This window comes from Schistocerca piceifrons, chromosome 6 (assembly GCF_021461385.2).
Source record: "Schistocerca piceifrons isolate TAMUIC-IGC-003096 chromosome 6, iqSchPice1.1, whole genome shotgun sequence".
NCBI lineage: Eukaryota > Metazoa > Arthropoda > Insecta > Orthoptera > Acrididae > Schistocerca > Schistocerca piceifrons.
The window spans coordinates 365,834,499-365,852,385 of NC_060143.1; the positions used below are offsets into that span (position 1 = coordinate 365,834,499).

The 17,887-nt window shown below is 44.2% G+C and overlaps 1 protein-coding gene across 1 annotated transcript in view; it reads right to left on the bottom strand.

The window, feature by feature from the left end:
• LOC124803327 (ankyrin-3-like) overlaps positions 1-17,887 on the bottom strand; it is a 133,873-nt gene that overhangs the window by 45,958 nt on the left and 70,028 nt on the right. The gene's annotated exons all lie outside the window — the stretch shown is intronic.

Sequence of the window (17,887 nt, forward strand, 5' to 3'; positions counted from 1 at the left end):
GTTGACTGTATCGGAGTTACTGTGTGACTTCGCTTGTTAAAATCAATCACTGTACCGTCAGTGATGTGTGGCGAGCCTTCTTCGTCTCCCTCAGAGGTGCATTTGTATTGCTAGGAAGTCTTTAGTCTGGAACAACCAGACCAGGATAATTTGTTTCGGACTATACTCGCGACATTATCATCACCACGACGGGACGTCGAAGCATCCAGCCATCGCCTCCAGTACGACAGATCGTGTCCGTGCAGTTAAGAAGACAGCTTGGTAATGTACGTCTGCAGCACCGGCAAAGCAGGCAATTCTGATAATCAGAGCTCAGCAGGGCGCGCCTGTTTGTCTTTTCTAACTTTGTTCTGTCTTGGGTGTTCATTGTCTGAGTTCTCACTAATGTAGCAGCAATTAATGTTGGGTTAGCTGTGTGTCTCCCTTAAGATTTGAGTTGCAAGGAATTGGCTCCACATACCACTTCGTCATAAACGTCACAATCTAGTTTAGGGACAACTTCACCTTCACAGCATTTATTTGAGTATCCAATTTGAGCCAATTTGATGTATTGTAAATGTTTCATGTGTTTTTGTTTATTATTTTGTGTTTAGTCTTAATAAATCATATTGTTATTTTGGACAGAACTTTCATTCTGTTAATCAGCAGAGCAATCCTACCATTTCTCACTACGTTAATGAAACCTGCCTTTATTTAACTTATTTATCAAATTAAATTATTGCAGGTGCCAAACTCTTTTTCTACTCCACTTGCAGGGTTTGTTACAGTCAGTTCGCGATCTTTTTAATCCATGTGCAACTGCAAAAGTCGGAGCTATAATAGGGGCGGGGGGAGGGGGGGGGAGGCCTAGAGCATCATTTACACGTGTAGATTCTAGAAGAATTTAGTGTTAAATACACTGCTAGCCCCGGCACCTCGCAAAGCCTATTACTTCAAAATCATTCTTAACCGAATCCAGGTACCTTCTCCTTGGTCTGTCCAGACTCCTCCTACCCTCTACTGCTGAACCCATGAGTCTCTTGGGTCACCTTGCTTCTCCCATGCGTGTAACATGACCCCACCATCTAAGCCTGTTCGCCCTGACTGCTTCATCTATAGAGTTCATTCCCAGTTTTTCTTTGATTTCCTCATTGTGGACACCCTCCTGCCATTGTTCCCATCTACTAGTACCTGCAATCATCCTAGCTACTTTCATATCCGTAACCTCAACCTTGTTGATAAGGTAACCTGAATCCACCCAGCTTTCGCTCCCATACAACAAAGTTGGTCGAAAGATTGAACGGTGCACAGATAACTTAGTCTTGGTACTGACTTCCTTCTTGCAGAAGAGAGTAGATCGTAGCTGAGCACTTACTGCATTAGCTTTGCTACACCTCGCTTCCAGTTCTTTCACTATGTTGCCATCCTGTGAGAATATGCATCCTAAGTACTTGAAACTGTCCACCTGTTCTAACTTTGTTACTCCTATTCGGCACTCAATCCGTTTATATCTCTTTCCCACTGACATTACTTTCGTTTTGGAGATGCTAATCTTCATACCATAGTCCTTACATTTCTGATCTAGCTCTGAAATATTACTTTGCAACCTTTCAATCGAATCTGCCATCACAACTAAGTATTTCTCATCAGGTAGAAAAATCTGTTCTTATCTGTTACGCCATGCATCACAGGACTAGAATATTTCACTCATTTCTGGCTCATGACGGAGTGCTCAGATCTACTCTGTCATATGACGCCTTGTCACTTTTGAACCCTCTTAAAGCAACCAATTGCTTCGCCAGATACGAACTCTCTTAAGGTAACAGCACAGAGAAGTTGTAAATATCAGGTTTATACCACGCATCACTTTATAAATTCGGTAATACATCTGATTCTATTATGAGTGTCATCTCTTCCAGAGTAGGTGAGAGACCGAAATTTCGTTACAAGATCTCGCCGCAACGAAATAACTTCTGATTACTGCTCCACCTCTAGAATCATATCTGTGGTACTCTCACCCTGGCTTCCACACATCCGACAGCACGTCATTGATATGAAATTGATACACGAATTAATTAAATTGATCATGATAGTCCCTTTGCATGGTGAGTAATTTTTTCCCGCAGTAGGATTACACTCACCAGGTGACCTTTAAAGACACTTCTATGACACGTCCGTAGGCTTCCCACAGGCTAGGTAGTCACTTCCTCCGATACCAAAATGGGTCGTAATCATCGTCAGATACCTGAAGACAACCAACGCTAATTGTGTTCTGTCTCTCGGTTGTCTTGTCATGCTAGTGGAAGTAAGTTACTTAGACCTCTGATACATTGCTCCCGAACCAATCCTGCTGAGACCTGTCCATCTGTGGAGGCAGTAGGATGTTTCACTATCTTCTTTACCCTCGTGATACCTCTGCCACCCTATTGCATGTGAACAGCTAAAGTTGTCCTGTCTGTCTCAGAAGGACTGTGCGCTTAAATGTCGCTGCGGTAACTGCAAGGATGTTGAACAATATACATCCCGTCATCCCCCCTGCAAACAGAAATGATCTGAGATGTGTTTTCGAAATATCCTGGAAAGTCTAACACAGTGAGCAATAACAAAATACCTGTCTACTGACCGCCACGTCTCAAGCGTTTACACGTCTGCACACCTCAGTTTCTCTGAGCATACGTCAATACTGATACCCACCAAATTAGTAGACGAATGATTCGAGAACTCAGATGGGAATCCCTGGAGAATAGGCAATGTTCTTTTAGAGGGACACTATTCAGAACCGACATTTAAAGCTGACTGCCGACAATGTCCATTTTGCACAAGGGCCACGAAGATAAGATACGAGAAATTAGCGTTCATAGGAAGGCATATAGGTAATCTTTTTCACTCGCTCTATTTGCGAGCGCAATAGAAAAGGGAATGACTAGTAGCGGTACAGGATATCCTCCACCACACATCACACGAAGGCTTGCGAAGCAACCACATACACTGTTACGGCAGTGGCCGGTCTTTCTGAGAGGTTCGGACAAGCGCAGAGGGTGGGATTGCTTGTCATTGGGAGCTCCAACGTTAGGCTGGTGATGGAGCCCCTTAGGGATATAGCAGCTAACGACGCGAAGAAAGCCAATGTGCACTCTGTGTGCATGCCGGGGGCAGCCATCCAAGATATGGAAAGGGTCCTTCCGGATGCCATGAAGGGTACAGGGTGCAGCCAACAGCAGGTGGTGGCTCATGTCGGCACTAATGACGTGTGTCGCTATGGATCGGAAGAGATTCTCTCTGGTTTCCGGCGGCTGTCTGAGTTGGTGAAGACTCCCAGTCTTGCTAGCGAGATGAAGGCAGAGCTCACCATCTGCAGCATCGTCGACACGACTGATTGCGGGTCTTTGGTACAGAACCGAGTGGATGGTCTGAATCAGAGGCTCAGACGATTCTGCGACCGTGTAGGCTGCAGATTACTCGACTTGCGCCATAGGGTGTTGAGGTTTCGGGTTCCGCTAAATAGGTCAGGTGTCCACTACACACAAGAGGCGGCTACACGGGTAGCATGTGCTGTGTGGCATGGACTGGGCGGTTTTTTAGTTTAGACAGTCTCGGGAAAGATCAAAAAGGGCTCCAGTCTAAAAGGGTACAGGGCAAAGAAACGACGAGAATCGACCAAGCAACAGTCGGTATTGTAATTGTAAATTGTCGTAAAAGTACCAGAGCTTCAAGTGCTGATAGAAAGCACTGAAGCTGAAATCGTTATAGGAACAGAAAGCTTGCTAAAGCTGGAGATTCTGCCGAAATGTTTACAGAGGCGCAAACCGTGTTCAGAAAGGATAGATTAAATACAGTAGGTGGTGGTGTGTTTGTGTCTGTTGGTAGTAGTTTATCTTGTAGTGAAGTTGAAACAGATAGTTCCTGCGAATTACTATGGGTAGAGGTTATAAACAACAGCCGTACCAAAATAATAATTGGCTCCTTCTGCCGACCCCCCCGACTCAGATATATGATAGCTGAACAGTTCAAACAAAACTTGAATCTCATTACAAATAAGTACCCCACGCATACAGTTATAATTGGCGGAGACTTCAATCTACCCTCGATTTGTTGGCGAAAATACATGTTCAAAGCCGGTGGTAGACAGAAAACATCTTCCGAAATTGTACTATGTGCTTTCTCTGAGAATTACTTTCAACACTTAGTTTATGAGCCCAAACGAATTGTAAATGGTTCAGAAAACACACTTGACCTCTTAGCCACAAATAATCCTGATCTAATAGAGAGCGTCATGACGGATACAGGGATTAGTGAACACAAGGTCACTGTAGCGAGGCTCAAAACCATATCAACCAAAACCACTAAAAATAAACACAAAATATATCTATTTAAAACAGCAGATAAAAATTCGCTTGATGCCTTCCTAAGAGAGAGTCTCCATTCCTTCCAATCTAATTATGTAAGTGTAGACCAGATATGACTCGAATTCAAAGATACAGTATCGACAGCAATACATAGATTCATACCGCATAAGTTAATACGAGACGGAACTGATCCACCATGGTACATAAAACAAGTCAGAACACTGTTGCAGAAGCAACGAAAAAAGCATGTCAAATTCAGAAGAACGCAAAATCCTCAATACTGACTAAGTTTCACGAAAACTCGAAATTTAGTGTTAACGTCAATGCGAGATGCTTTTAGTAGTATCCACAATGAAACATTGTCTCAAAATATGGTAGAAAACCGAAAGAAATTCTGGTCATACGTAAAGTACACCAGTGGCAAAAAACAGTCAATACCGTCACTGCGCGATAGCGACGGAAATGTTACCGATGATGGTGCCACTAAAGCGGAGTTACTAAATACGGTTTTCCGTAATTCCTTCACGAAAGAAGACGAAGTAAATATTCCAGAATTCGAAACCAGAACAGCTGTTAGCATGAGTGACATAAAAGTAGATGTCTTTGGTGTTGCGAAACATCTCAAATCACTTAAGAAAGTCAAGTCTTCTGCAGACACAATAGCGCCTTTCTTAGCAATCATATACAACCGCTCCCTTGACAAAAGGTCTGTTCCTAAAGACTGGAAAGTAGCACAGGTCACACCAATATTCAAGAAAGGAAATAGGAGTAACCCATTGAATTACAGACTCATATCACTGACCTCAATTTGCAATGGGATTTTGGAGCATATACTGTACTCGAACATTATGAATCACTTTGATGAAAATGACTTATTGATACGTAACCAACACGGACTCAGAAAATATCGTTCTTGTGCAACGCAGCTAGGTCTTTATTCGCATGAAGTAATGAGTGCTGTCGACAAGGGATCTCAGATCGATTCCATATTCCAAGAGTTCCAGAAGGCTTTTGATACCGTCCCTCACAAGCGACTATTAATCAAATTGCGTGCATATGGAGTATCGTTGTGTGACTGGATTCGTGATTTCCTCTCAGAAAGGTCACAGTTCGTAGTGATAGACGGTAAATCATCGAGTAGAACAGAAGTGATATCTGTCGTTCCGCAAGGTAGTGTCATAGGCCCTCTGCTGTTCCTGATTTACATAAATGATCTAGGTGATAATCTGAGCAGCCCTCTTAGACTGTTTGCAGGTGACGCTGTAATTTACCGTCTAGTAAAATCATCAGACGATCAACTCCAATTACAAAATGATCTAGAGAGAATTTCTGTATGGTGCGAAAAGTGGCAATTGGCACTAAACAAAGAAAAGTGCGAGGTACTGGGTACTGAAAGAAATCCGATAAATTTTGAGTATACGATAAATCTCACAAATCTAAGAGCTGTCAATTCGACTAAATACCTAGAAATTACAATTACGAGCAACTTAAATTGGAAGGACCACATACATAATACTGTGGGAAAGGCGAGACAAAGACTGCGCTTTGTTGGCATAACACTTAGAAGATGCGACAAACGCACTAGACAGCCTACATTACACTTGTCCATCCTCTGCTGGAATATTGCTGCGCGGTATGGAGTCCTTACCAGGTAGGATTGAAGGAGGACATCGAAAAAGTGCAAAGAATGGCAACTCGTCTCGTATTATCGCGCAATAGGGGTGAGAGTGTCACTGATATGATACGCGAGTTGAGGTGGCAGTCACTGAAACAAAGGCGGTTTTCTTTGCGGCGAGATCTATTTACGAAATTTCAATCACCAACTTTCTCTTCCGAATGCGAAAATATTTTTTGACACCCATCTACGTAGGGAGAAATGATCATCATAAGAAAATAAGACAAAACAAAGCTCGAACGGAAAGATTCAGGTGTTCCTTTTTCCCACGAGCCATTCGAGAGTGGAATGATAGAGAAGTAGTATGAAAATAGTTCGATGAACCCTCTGCCAGGCACTTACGTGTGAATTGCAGAGTAACCATGTAGATGTAGATGTAGATGTAGGCGGCACTGAAACTGGTATAGGCATGCATATTCAAATAAGAGACACGTAAACATGCAGAATACGGCGCTGAGGTCGGCAACGCCTATATAAAGACAAGTGTCTGCCGCAGTTGTTAGATCGGTTATTGCTGCTACAATGGCAGGTTATCAAGAATTAAGAGAGTTTGAACGTGGCGTTATAGTCGGCCCACGAGCGATGGGACACAGCATCTCCGAGGTAGTAATGAAGTAGGGATTTTGCCATACGACCATTTCACGAGTGTATCATGAATACCAGGAATCTGGTAAAACATAAAATCTATGACATCGCCGTGGCGGGAAAAAGATCCTGCAAAACGGGACCAACGACGACTGAAGAAAATCGTTCAACGTGGCACAAGTGCAACCTTGCCACAAATTGCTGCAGATTTGAATGCAGGGCCATCAACAAGTGTCAGTGTGCAAACCATTCAACGAAACATCATCGACGCGAGCATTTGGAGCCGAAGGCACACTCGTGTACCCTCGATGACTCCACGACACCGCCAATGGACTGTTCATGACTGCAAACATGTTGCCTGGTCGGACGAGTCTCGTTTCAAATTGTATCGAGCGGATGGACGTCTACGGGTATGGAGACAACCTCATGAATCCATGGACCCTGCATGTCAGCACTGGACTGTTCAAGCTGGTGGAGGCTCTATAATGGTGTGGTGCGCGTACAGTTGGAGTGGTATGTGACCCCCGATACGTCTAGATACGAGTATGACAGGTGACACGTACGTAAGCTTCCTGTCTGATCAACTGCGTCGAATCATGTCTGTCGTGCGTTCCGACGGACGTGGGCAATTCCAGCAGGATAATTGGACACCCCACACGTCCAGAACTGCTACAGAGTGGCTCCAGGAACACTCTTCCGGTGGCCACCAGACTCCCCAGACATGAACATTATTGAGCATATCTGGGATGCCTTGCAACGTGGTGTTCTGAAGAGATCTGTATCCCCTCATACTGTTACGGATTTATGGACAGCCCTGCAGGATTCATGGTGTCAGTTCCCTCCAGCACTACTTCAGACATTTAGTCGAGTCCATGCCACTTCGTGTTGCGGCACTTCTGCGTGCTCGCAGGGGGCCCTACACGATATTAGGCAGGTGTACCAGTTTCTTTGGCTCTTCAGAGTAGATGTAAATGTAAATTTACTTTACCCATTAAGATTTCAAACCATCCATGTATAGGGACACAAAACTCATGGAACGGTGTTGTCTCTTATTTATCGAGAAAACAAAAGACGGAACTTCTGCTGCTGATTGTCTCTCTGTAGAAAACTTTCGCATTAGTCCCCAAGTTTCACACTGCAGTCACCGCACAAGACTTGTGTGAGAGGTTTTAACAGGTTTGTTCACAATGCTTAGAGGAAACCGTATAGAGCTCACATCTAAACTCTCCTTTCATCAGAGTATCGCTTATCTGCCGTATTCTCAGGAATCTTTGAGTCTTCGATGTAAAGCATTTGAATCCACCTCATTTTGACGAGTAAGAGATGTCTCATGCCAAGTTACAGACTTACGCTAATTTCCTCGAAATCCCAGAACGTTCCAACAGCACTATTCCATCAGTTAGAAGTCTGACAGGTAGAGAGCTTTCCTAACGAGAAAAATAGCACGTTAACGTACAGGAGGAAATTAACAACCATGAGAGTATACAGAGACTGCACGAAGAAATTCACAAGCATGACACCTACAATTCATTGATATCGAGTTACAGTTACAGATATCAGTCTGTACATCTCCTAATCTCCTTTATCGAATTCCTATGATTACGATGCTAGAAATACGATAGTGTAAGGGTGACCGAGTCTTCGCTGACAGCACAGTGTGTCTCTGTCTATCTCTCTATCTCTCTCTGTCTCTTATCGTTATTTTTTGAAACATCCAATGGAGTAAACTTCGCTAACATCACCTGGTAGAGAACTCAATTAGATTTTACCCCATCTCTCTCTTCTGATATGTCGGGGACAAACACTTTCTGTGCATTGACATCGACCATATGTGACAATCCCATTAAATATACATGTATTGGGGTACTGGAGGAGACGGCCAGTGATCGAAATCACTTTCACGGACCTGTATACAGTTATGCCGCCTTTACTGGAGGAAGACCATATCGACTATGAGTCACAAGGAGAGGGTTCTTGTGATGTTATTTCATATGCAGTTTGTTACATTATTTTTTGCTGTAACAGATCGAAGCAGTGTATGATGACAGCTGTGTACACAATCATACATTTCTTTCTTCTGCCATGATTTTGGGTGTGTGTCAGGTGCCAAACCGACCTTAACATGTTCCAATCCATTGGCTCTCACAAGGAGTTGGACATTGCATCATGCAACCTATGCTGCTCCCACAACACACAGGGTGGTTGAAATAAAAGACGTAGGCAGTGTTATTATTAACAGAACTGTGGAAGAGCAACATATGCAAATTGGAAAAGGTTGTGGAGTATTTCTGAACAGCTGCTCGAACCTGATGACCTCTACATTTAATCACACCTTCCACACTGACTGTGTAGCAGATGTCTCAGTGTTCTGTTTTGAAGGGACCAAGAGCATTGATTCCTCATATTGTAGCCATGCACTCCATCCCTCTTTCAGTGCTGGCCGTCCCCAAAACGTATTGCTCCCACCAAGACACCCTCCATCTCAAACATGTGGTATCAGTCGATCATTATGTGGTAATCAACAGTGCACCAGTGGGTGGATGGGATGGAAAAACAGTGTCGATATGGGTGGATGTGCTGTAATAAGCACCACAGTTGATAATGGAATCAATTTTAGCAATTTTGCCAGTTTTTCCGGAATTTCAACGCCAACCAGTGACACGGCTGAATTATTCCCAATTTCTGTATCATCGCTAAACCATCTGTCCACTACTTTGCGAGTACTGTATACTAGATTGAGAATGTAGATAGATGACTGCAGTATGTCCATTCATGGTTAATTCCCAGACATACACAACAAAGTATACCAGAGAGCGTTTTATACTGATGCAATTAGGTTGTCTACATATTTCAAGCATTTGGATCATAGTGCGGAATTCACGATTACGATTGACCATCTTATCCTACGTGGATGGGAGTCGCTGAGTGTTCCCGAATTCACAGGATAAACTTGGAGATTGAAAGATCTTCCTGGACTGTGTTTGACCAAGCCTCCCTGCAACACTGTTGTCGATTAAATTTACAACTGACTGGAAGTAGAAGGGTACTATAACCACTACACTCCAAGTCTCGTGAAGGTACAGAGCGATTTGAGCCCATAACTGCTGTTAACACCAATCCTACTCATGGCACCCATCCTATTGCACAGTATCTCTCCAGATCCTGCATGTTTTGGAGTTTAACACCTCTTTCGGTATACAATGTATATGAGACTGTTATGGTGTTATAACAGAGGGTTAAGAAGAAATGTATGGTTTATTTGTGATGGAGCTCCAGATGGATGGAGTTTGAAGTATTTTATGTAAGTCGACTGTATGATCAATTCTAAGGTATTGTTATAGTTTCTGGGATCAGTACTAAGAATGTATTGGCAAGAGAGATATAATCTTAAAACATAAAAATATGCTCCCTTAAGGCCACATGCCTTTGCACTAACACGCTATAATGCTTAAGCCATGTGGTTTCCGAAATAATAATCATGCAGGTGGAATCGTCTTTGGACATAGAACACATATCTGGATGTAAGGCACGTTGGACCACCTTCGAACCCAATCCCACACGTAAAGCGTTGTTGGTCCACTGTTCGAGATACAACGTGTGTTGGATGTAGCACATTGTGGATCTGGCTCTGAAGATCGCCCCAGATATAACACGTGGTGGATCCACACTTGACGCTAACTTGGGTCTACTCTGGGTCGTTTGAGCCATCTGCGATACAGACATACAGAAAACAGAGCAAATTTACTGCAGCTGTAGAATATGAGATCGAAGTGACTGGATGCATTCGAGTGTAGTGCCATACTATACCGTGTGACTAATGTGCTGTTCTATATCGTACATAAGGATGATACACCGACTAACTCCCTCCGTCTACTGGACATCAAGCACACAAAATAGCGTCATTGAGGATCTGTAGAGTAAGGAAGGGCGTGTGATAGGTGCAGTGGGATGTCTTGGATGGTTGTTATTACTGGATGATCTAGACAATTTTGTTACAAATATTAGTAATATAAATTATATCGAAGATACACTCCTGGAAATTGAAATAAGAACACCGTGAATTCATTGTCCCAGGAAGGGGAAACTTTATTGACACATTCCTGGGGTCAGATACATCACATGATCACACTGACAGAACCACACACACATAGACACAGGCAACAGAGCATGCACAATGTCGGCACTAGTACAGTGTATATCACCCTTTCGCAGCAATGCAGGCTGCTATTCTCCCATGGAGACGATCGTAGAGATGCTGGATGTAGTCCTGTGGAACGGCTTGCCGTGCCATTTCCACCTGGCGCCTCAGCTGGACCAGCGTTCGTGCTGGACGTGCAGACTGCGTGAGACGACGCTTCATCCAGTCCCAAACATGCTCAATGGGGGACAGATCCGGAGATCTTGCTGGCCAGGGTAGTTGACTTACACCTTCCAGAGCACGTTGGGTGGCACGGGATACATGCGGACGTGCATTGTCCTGTTGGAACAGCAAGTTCCCTTGCCGGTCTAGGAATGGTAGAACGATGGGTTCGATGACGGTTTGGATGTACCATGCACTATTCAGTGTCCCCTCGACGATCACCAGTGGTGTACGGCAGTGTAGGAGATCGCTCCCCACACCATGATGCCGGGTGTTGGCCCTGTGTGCCTCGGTCGTATGCAGTCCTGATTGTGGCGCTCACCTGCACGGCGCCAAACACGCATACGACCATCATTGGCACCAAGGCAGAAGCGACTCTCATCGCTGAAGACGACACGTCTCCATTCGTCCCTCCATTCACGCCTGTCGCGACACCACTGGAGGCGGGCTGCACGATGTTGGGGCGTGAGCGGAAGACGGCCTAACGGTGTGCGGGACCGTAGCCCAGCTTCATGGAGACGGTTGCGAATGGTCCTCGCCGATACCCCAGGAGCAACAGTGTCCCTAATTTGCTGGGAAGTGGCGGTGCGGTCCCCTACGGCACTGCGTAGGATCCTACGGTCTTGGCGTGCATCCGTGCGTCGCTGCAGTCCGGTCCCAGGTCGACGGGCACGTGCACCTTCCGCCGACCACTGGCGACAACATCGATGTACTGTGGAGACCTCACGCCTCACGTGTTGAGCAATTCGGCGGTACGTCCACCCGGCCTCCCGCATGCCCACTATACGCCCTCGCTCAAAGTCCGTCAACTGCACATACGGTTCATGTCCACGCTGTCGCGGCATGCTACCAGTGTTAAAGACTGCGATGGAGCTCCGTATGCCACGGCAAACTGGCTGACACTGACGGCGGCGGTGCACAAATGCTGCGCAGCTAGCGCCATTCGACGGCCAACACCGCGGTTCCTGGTGTGTCCGCTGTGTCGTGCGTGTGATCATTGCTTGTACAGCCCTCTCGCAGTGTCCGGAGCAAGTATGGTGGGTCTGACACACCGGTGTCAATGTGTTCTTTTTTCCATTTCCAGGAGTGTATTATGCTCTGTAGCATAATGAATTTAAATGTGCTTTCACCCACTGGAGAACCATTTTGCAAAGAGTATTTCGCTATTTGCAGAGCTTTAGCGCTGTTGAAAATAACGTACCAATGGTTGAAATCGGGACTTCGCGATTTGTAATATGCATGCAGAGTCTCTCTATGTGTATGTGTGTAAAGTTGTCAGTGGTGGATGGTTGCTGTTCGGACTAATAACTGGCTAACTGTTCATCTATAAATGACGCCGCTCGGGAGATGCACTCTGTAGTTACAGAGAGAGGAGGGAAACTCCTATGGCCCAGGATGCAAGCTGCAGTCGACTCACTGTCAACTACCGAATAACCTATTACTGGGGTAATAAAATTAAATACCCAAAAGATATAGTCTGTAGATGCACTGACAGTGAGTTGGAAGGTATAAACAGAAATAACCAAGCATGTCAGATAAGTAATAAAGACATACACTTACTGAAAAAAAATCTGAGCATCACAAGAAATCAACTCTGTACACATATCAACTCACTGTTGCAGACCCCTACACGATGGAGTGGAAGTCGAACGAACATGTAAAACTGTTTCCAGACTTTGAGTTTCCATCAGGTGCAGCACTACGTGACTATTCAGATAGGCTCTCTGATGTGTCAGAGTATTACACGACATTGTTTCTGGATTTCGAGTTACCAACACGTCCATCATCTGCACCACTTGTTGAGACTCATATAGGTAAGAAGCAACTGTTACTATACATTTTATGACCGTCCTATCCAAAATGCATGCATGTGGATCATCAGGGAGAGGGAATTCCGGATTTTTTAGTAGGTTGGTGTGTAAGACGCGCAAATATTCCCATAAGCATCAAATCACACATAGGTATGTCAGCAATATGACCACATACATATGGAAAACTGTCGAAGGAATATGAAAAATGTCATAAAATCAGTAAAATTCATGGAAAAACTGGTATAATCACGAAAAATTGACGTGAAATATGCAAAAATTGAAGGAAATATGATGAAATATATAAATCCGCCAAAACCTAGTAAAATTACTGAAACTCGCTGAGATTATATGAAATCAGAGAAAAAATACCATGAAATGAGTACTGATGGAAATCAATAGAATTGTGTGTTCTGGAGAAGAATGGATTGATGCTACATACACACCTTAATATTGCGAAGAGGAGGCACTCTGGAGGTGTGGTGTCAAGGCGAAACAGGCATATTATCTGCACGTGAGGACTGCAACCTAACATCGGACCATGGCTTTTGTGTACAAGAGGAAGATTACTTGGCTAGGTGGTAAACTGTGGTAAGACTGTTTCATCTCCTCTGGCTATTGATTGTGGCGTTTATTTCCTCGTAAGATGTCGCAGATTCTTTGTATGCATTTTCAGCTTCTGACGATCATATTATAGGATGGTTGTGAACATATCATAATTTCCGAACCGTAATCCAGCTTGAATTTCTTGGTGTGGCCACTGACAGAGGTTTATGAGGTACAGCAAACGCTTTGTGTGTAAATTTTATTGACAGTTCCGTGTTTACAGAGCTAGTGCACCATGGTGGGATATTTTACATGTCAAACACTGCTGCTATGGATTTGTCTGTTTCTTCATAAGTTATATTTTCCGTTGCTGGCGGTCATTTTGTAGGAATGATGCGAGTATAGCATAATTTCTGAACCGTAATCGGATGTAATCACTGGGCGCTTTACGCCTTCAGAAAGTATATTGTGCATGTATCACAACGAACCTATACAGGGTGTTACAAAAAGGTACGGCCAAACTTTCAGGAAACATTCCTCACACACAAAGAAAGAAAATATGTTATGTGGACATGTGTCCGGAAACGCTTACTTTCCATGTTAGAGCTCATTTTATAACTTCTCTTCAAATCACATTAATCATGGTTTGGAAACACACAGCAACAGAACGTACCAGCGTGACTTCAAATACTTTGTTACAGGAAATGTTCAAAATATCCTCCGTTAGCGAGGATACATGCATCCACCCTCCGTCGCATGGAATCCCTGATGCGCTGATGAACCCCTTGAGAATGGCGTATTGTATCACAGCCGTCCACAGTACGAGCACGAAGAGCCTCTACATTTGGTACCGGGGTTGCGTAGACAAGAGCTTTCAAATGCCCCCATAAATGAAAGTCAAGAGTGTTGAGGTCAGGAGAGCGTGGAGGCCATGGAATTGGTCCGCCTCTACTAATCCATCGGTCACCGAATCTGTTGTTGAGAAGCGTACCGACACTTCGACTGAAATGTGCAGGAGCTCCATCGTGCAGGAACCACATGTTGTGTCGTACTTGTAAAGGCACATGTTCTAGCAGCACAGGTAGAGTATACCGTATGAAATCATGGCGGTGAACCGAGGAAGTGCAGTACATACTGGCGAAACTAAAATGAGCTCTAACATGGAAATTAAGCGCTTCCGGACACATGTCCACATAACATCTTTTCTTTATTTGTGAGTGAGGAATGTTTCCTGAAAGTTTGGCCGTACCTTTTTGTAACACCCTGTATATTTCTTGGTGTAGAAGGGAGTAGTTTTATCATCTTAAAGTTTGTCACCGTAGTGAGTGGGATAGAAACATATACGTCCTGCATTAGAGTATTAAGAGCGTTGCATTCCGCATGACTAATATTTTGGAAACCACATGGCTTTAAAATTCTAGCGTGTTTAAGAACAGAACTGAGTAGCCTCAGAAGTGCATGTGTCTATGTTCTATCATCATTTCTCTCTTGCGAATACGTTCTTGGTACCGATCCCAGAAACTAAAACAATACTTTAGACTTCATAGCACAGTTTATTTACATAAAATTCTTCAAACTCCATCCGTCTGGAGCTCCGTCATAAATAAACCACACATTTCTTCCTAAAAGTCTGTTATATCGCCATAACAATCTCGTATATAATCTCGATAAGGGGTGCTACCCTCGTCAACATGCACGGTCTGGAGAGGCCTTGTACGCTTGGATGGGTGCCATGAGTAGGACTGGTGTGGAGCAGTCTTTGCTGAACTGCAGTTATGGGCTCAAATCAGCCTTCACGATGCCTCGAATCTATTGGTTATAGTACCCTGCTGCTTCTGGTCAGTTCCAAATTAAATTGGCAACAGTGTTGCAGGGAGGACTGGCCAAAGACAGTGCGGGACGATCCTTCAGTCTCCAACTTAAGACTAAGAATGCATGAATACTCTGTGACGTCCATCCACACTGCAAAGGATGACCATTTGTAATCGTAAATTCCACATTGTGATCGAAGTGCTAGAAATGTATAGATAACCTAACTGCATCAGTGTAGGATCCTGTCTGGTATACTTTGGTGTATATGTCCAAGAATTAACCTTGAATTAACGTACTGCTCACTCATCTATCTCCATTCGCGATCTAGCAAACGGTATTCGCAAGGTAGTGGACGGTTGCTTTAGTGATGATACAGGAATTGGGAATCATGCTTCCATGTCACTAACAGGTTTTGAAATTACGGAAAAACTGGTAAAATTGCTAAAACTGATCCCACTATCATATTTGGTTCTTATTACAGTCTCCACCCATATCTAAACTGTCTTTCCACGCCAACCGCCCAGTGGATCGCTGTTGGTTAGCACATAATAATTGACTGACATCACTTCTTTGAGATGGAGACAGTCTTGGTGGGACCGACATTTTCCGAGGATGCCAGCACTGAAACAGTGATTGTGTATATGGCTGAAAATGAGAAATCAATACTCTTCGTCTCTTTGAAACGGAATACCGAGACATCTGCTACCTTGCCACTGTGGAGAATGAGATTGAATGTCGAGGTCATCACCTTTGGACAGCTGTTTGGAAACGCTCCATACTGCTGCAAACTCTTCATTTCCTTATGTGGCGACGTTTTCCACATTTTTCTCAATAAGGAACACCGCCTGTATCTTTTATTTCAAACAGTATTTATGTTGTGGGAGCAGCATAGTTAACACTATGTGATGTCCAGCTTTCTGTGAGAGAGAATGGATCAAAACATGTTGTAAGACATCGTGGTCTCCTGACCTTCATTGCTTACATATTCCGCCCTCACAATCATATTCTGCACATCAAGACGTTCATTCGAACCCAAACTCGATAAGATAAAGTCAATGTTGTATGAATTCATGTAAATGATAGGCAAATAACAAGTGCACACCGGGGTTGAGATACTCGAGGCTGGCATACACACACACATTCAAGACATGAAGGTCACAAGAGCTTTTAGCTTGGGAGAGGCGGACCGCACACCAAGAGGCTGGTCCCTTCAGAGGACGGTTAAGTCCCATAGTGCTCAGAGCCAGCCTTCAGAGGACGATTCAGCCTATCTACGTCGGACGGCGACCGCCCATGGAGCAGACAGCGTTTGCCCGAGTAAAAGGAAGAATGACCCCGTGTTTGGCTTAAAAGCAAATTCCGCTACATTCTGTGGGAGCGCCCAGCCTACGCATTCTTTACAAACATAGCACGCAGTTTCAGAGGTTTCCACAGGAAGACAGCAAACGCCAAACGCCGATGCTACAGATTTCCAGATTGATCGCCTTAAACGAAACGCCATTCTCCCGTTTTAGAAGAGCAATGCTGATTGGCAGACGATATTCCTGACGCCTTGAGCTGAAGGAGTAATGGAAGAGACTGAAAGATATACCCCTTCACGTCTGGCATGGAGAGAGGCCATTTCGTTGTCGCTCTTGGAGCGAGAACACGTAACGAGAGCGTGTGCGCTTCTACCTGTACTCAAAGAGCGAGGAACAAGTCTCTCCTCAGTACTTCACTGGGAGAGCACCTCTGCCGAGAGCAAATCGGAGTGCAACTCTATATTGAGTCCTTGTGATTAAGTGTTGTTCACTGTGTTGGCCGCCACACTTATTGTGCGGTGTGAACGGACAGAGTTATAGTTAAAAGCCTGCGAGCGAATTTTTAGTGGCATCGCTGTGGACTGGTTATCTGACCAGTGTACCACGCCAATAGTTGACTTCATCAAGGCGTAGGGAGAGCTTGATTGGCCAAGGTCAATCCAGACTGAATCAGAGTTATCTTACTTGTCAGCAGCGAGCGGCGCAGACAGCAGTCATCGCAGCTTACGGTATTGTGCGCTACAGCTCTTGCGAGCCCCATATTTCCTCCACAACAATACACTTCATTGCATTTCACACGCGACAGCCTCGACCGTACCTAGCAACATTCTAATGGATAATTATTCAAGTTGTGTAGGCGCGGCTCTCAGCCATTCTGCCAAGTCAATAACAATCTTAATCTTTGTACAGAAATTTCACTAGCGAATCCTATCCTTAAGACGTAAGTACACATTCCGAAAAGAACCCAGAAATAACTTGTTCAGTTCATAACTAAAAGTGCCATTGTGATTTCTCAGAATTTTTGCAAAATAATTAACAATTTTCGTTTGTTTCATGTTTTTCTTACACTAACTAGCACTACTCCAGTACCCAAGTATCCCACTAGTTACGTAAGAAATTTTGTGAATTTTTGTGTCATTTCTTTACAGCAGACGACTTCAGAAGATATTTATTTCTGAAAGTTTTTCAGGCATTTCTCTTTAGAACGTTAGGAGCGTCTGTAGTAGTGTGGGGGTGGAAATTGCATCTTGCAGGAGCCACAGGGTAAAGGGTACATCTCAGATTAATCCGTTGCGCAGGATGACAGAATAGTACCCACACGACAGAAAATGGCGACTCTGCCAGGATAGGTAAAATAGGTAAGCTACCAGGATAGGAAAGTGTCAGGATAGTTAGGTATGGCAGGTCGCAGCAGTAGCACTTTGAAGAACTTTCTTTCATGTATTAAATAGCTATTTGCAAAGATTGGGATCAGA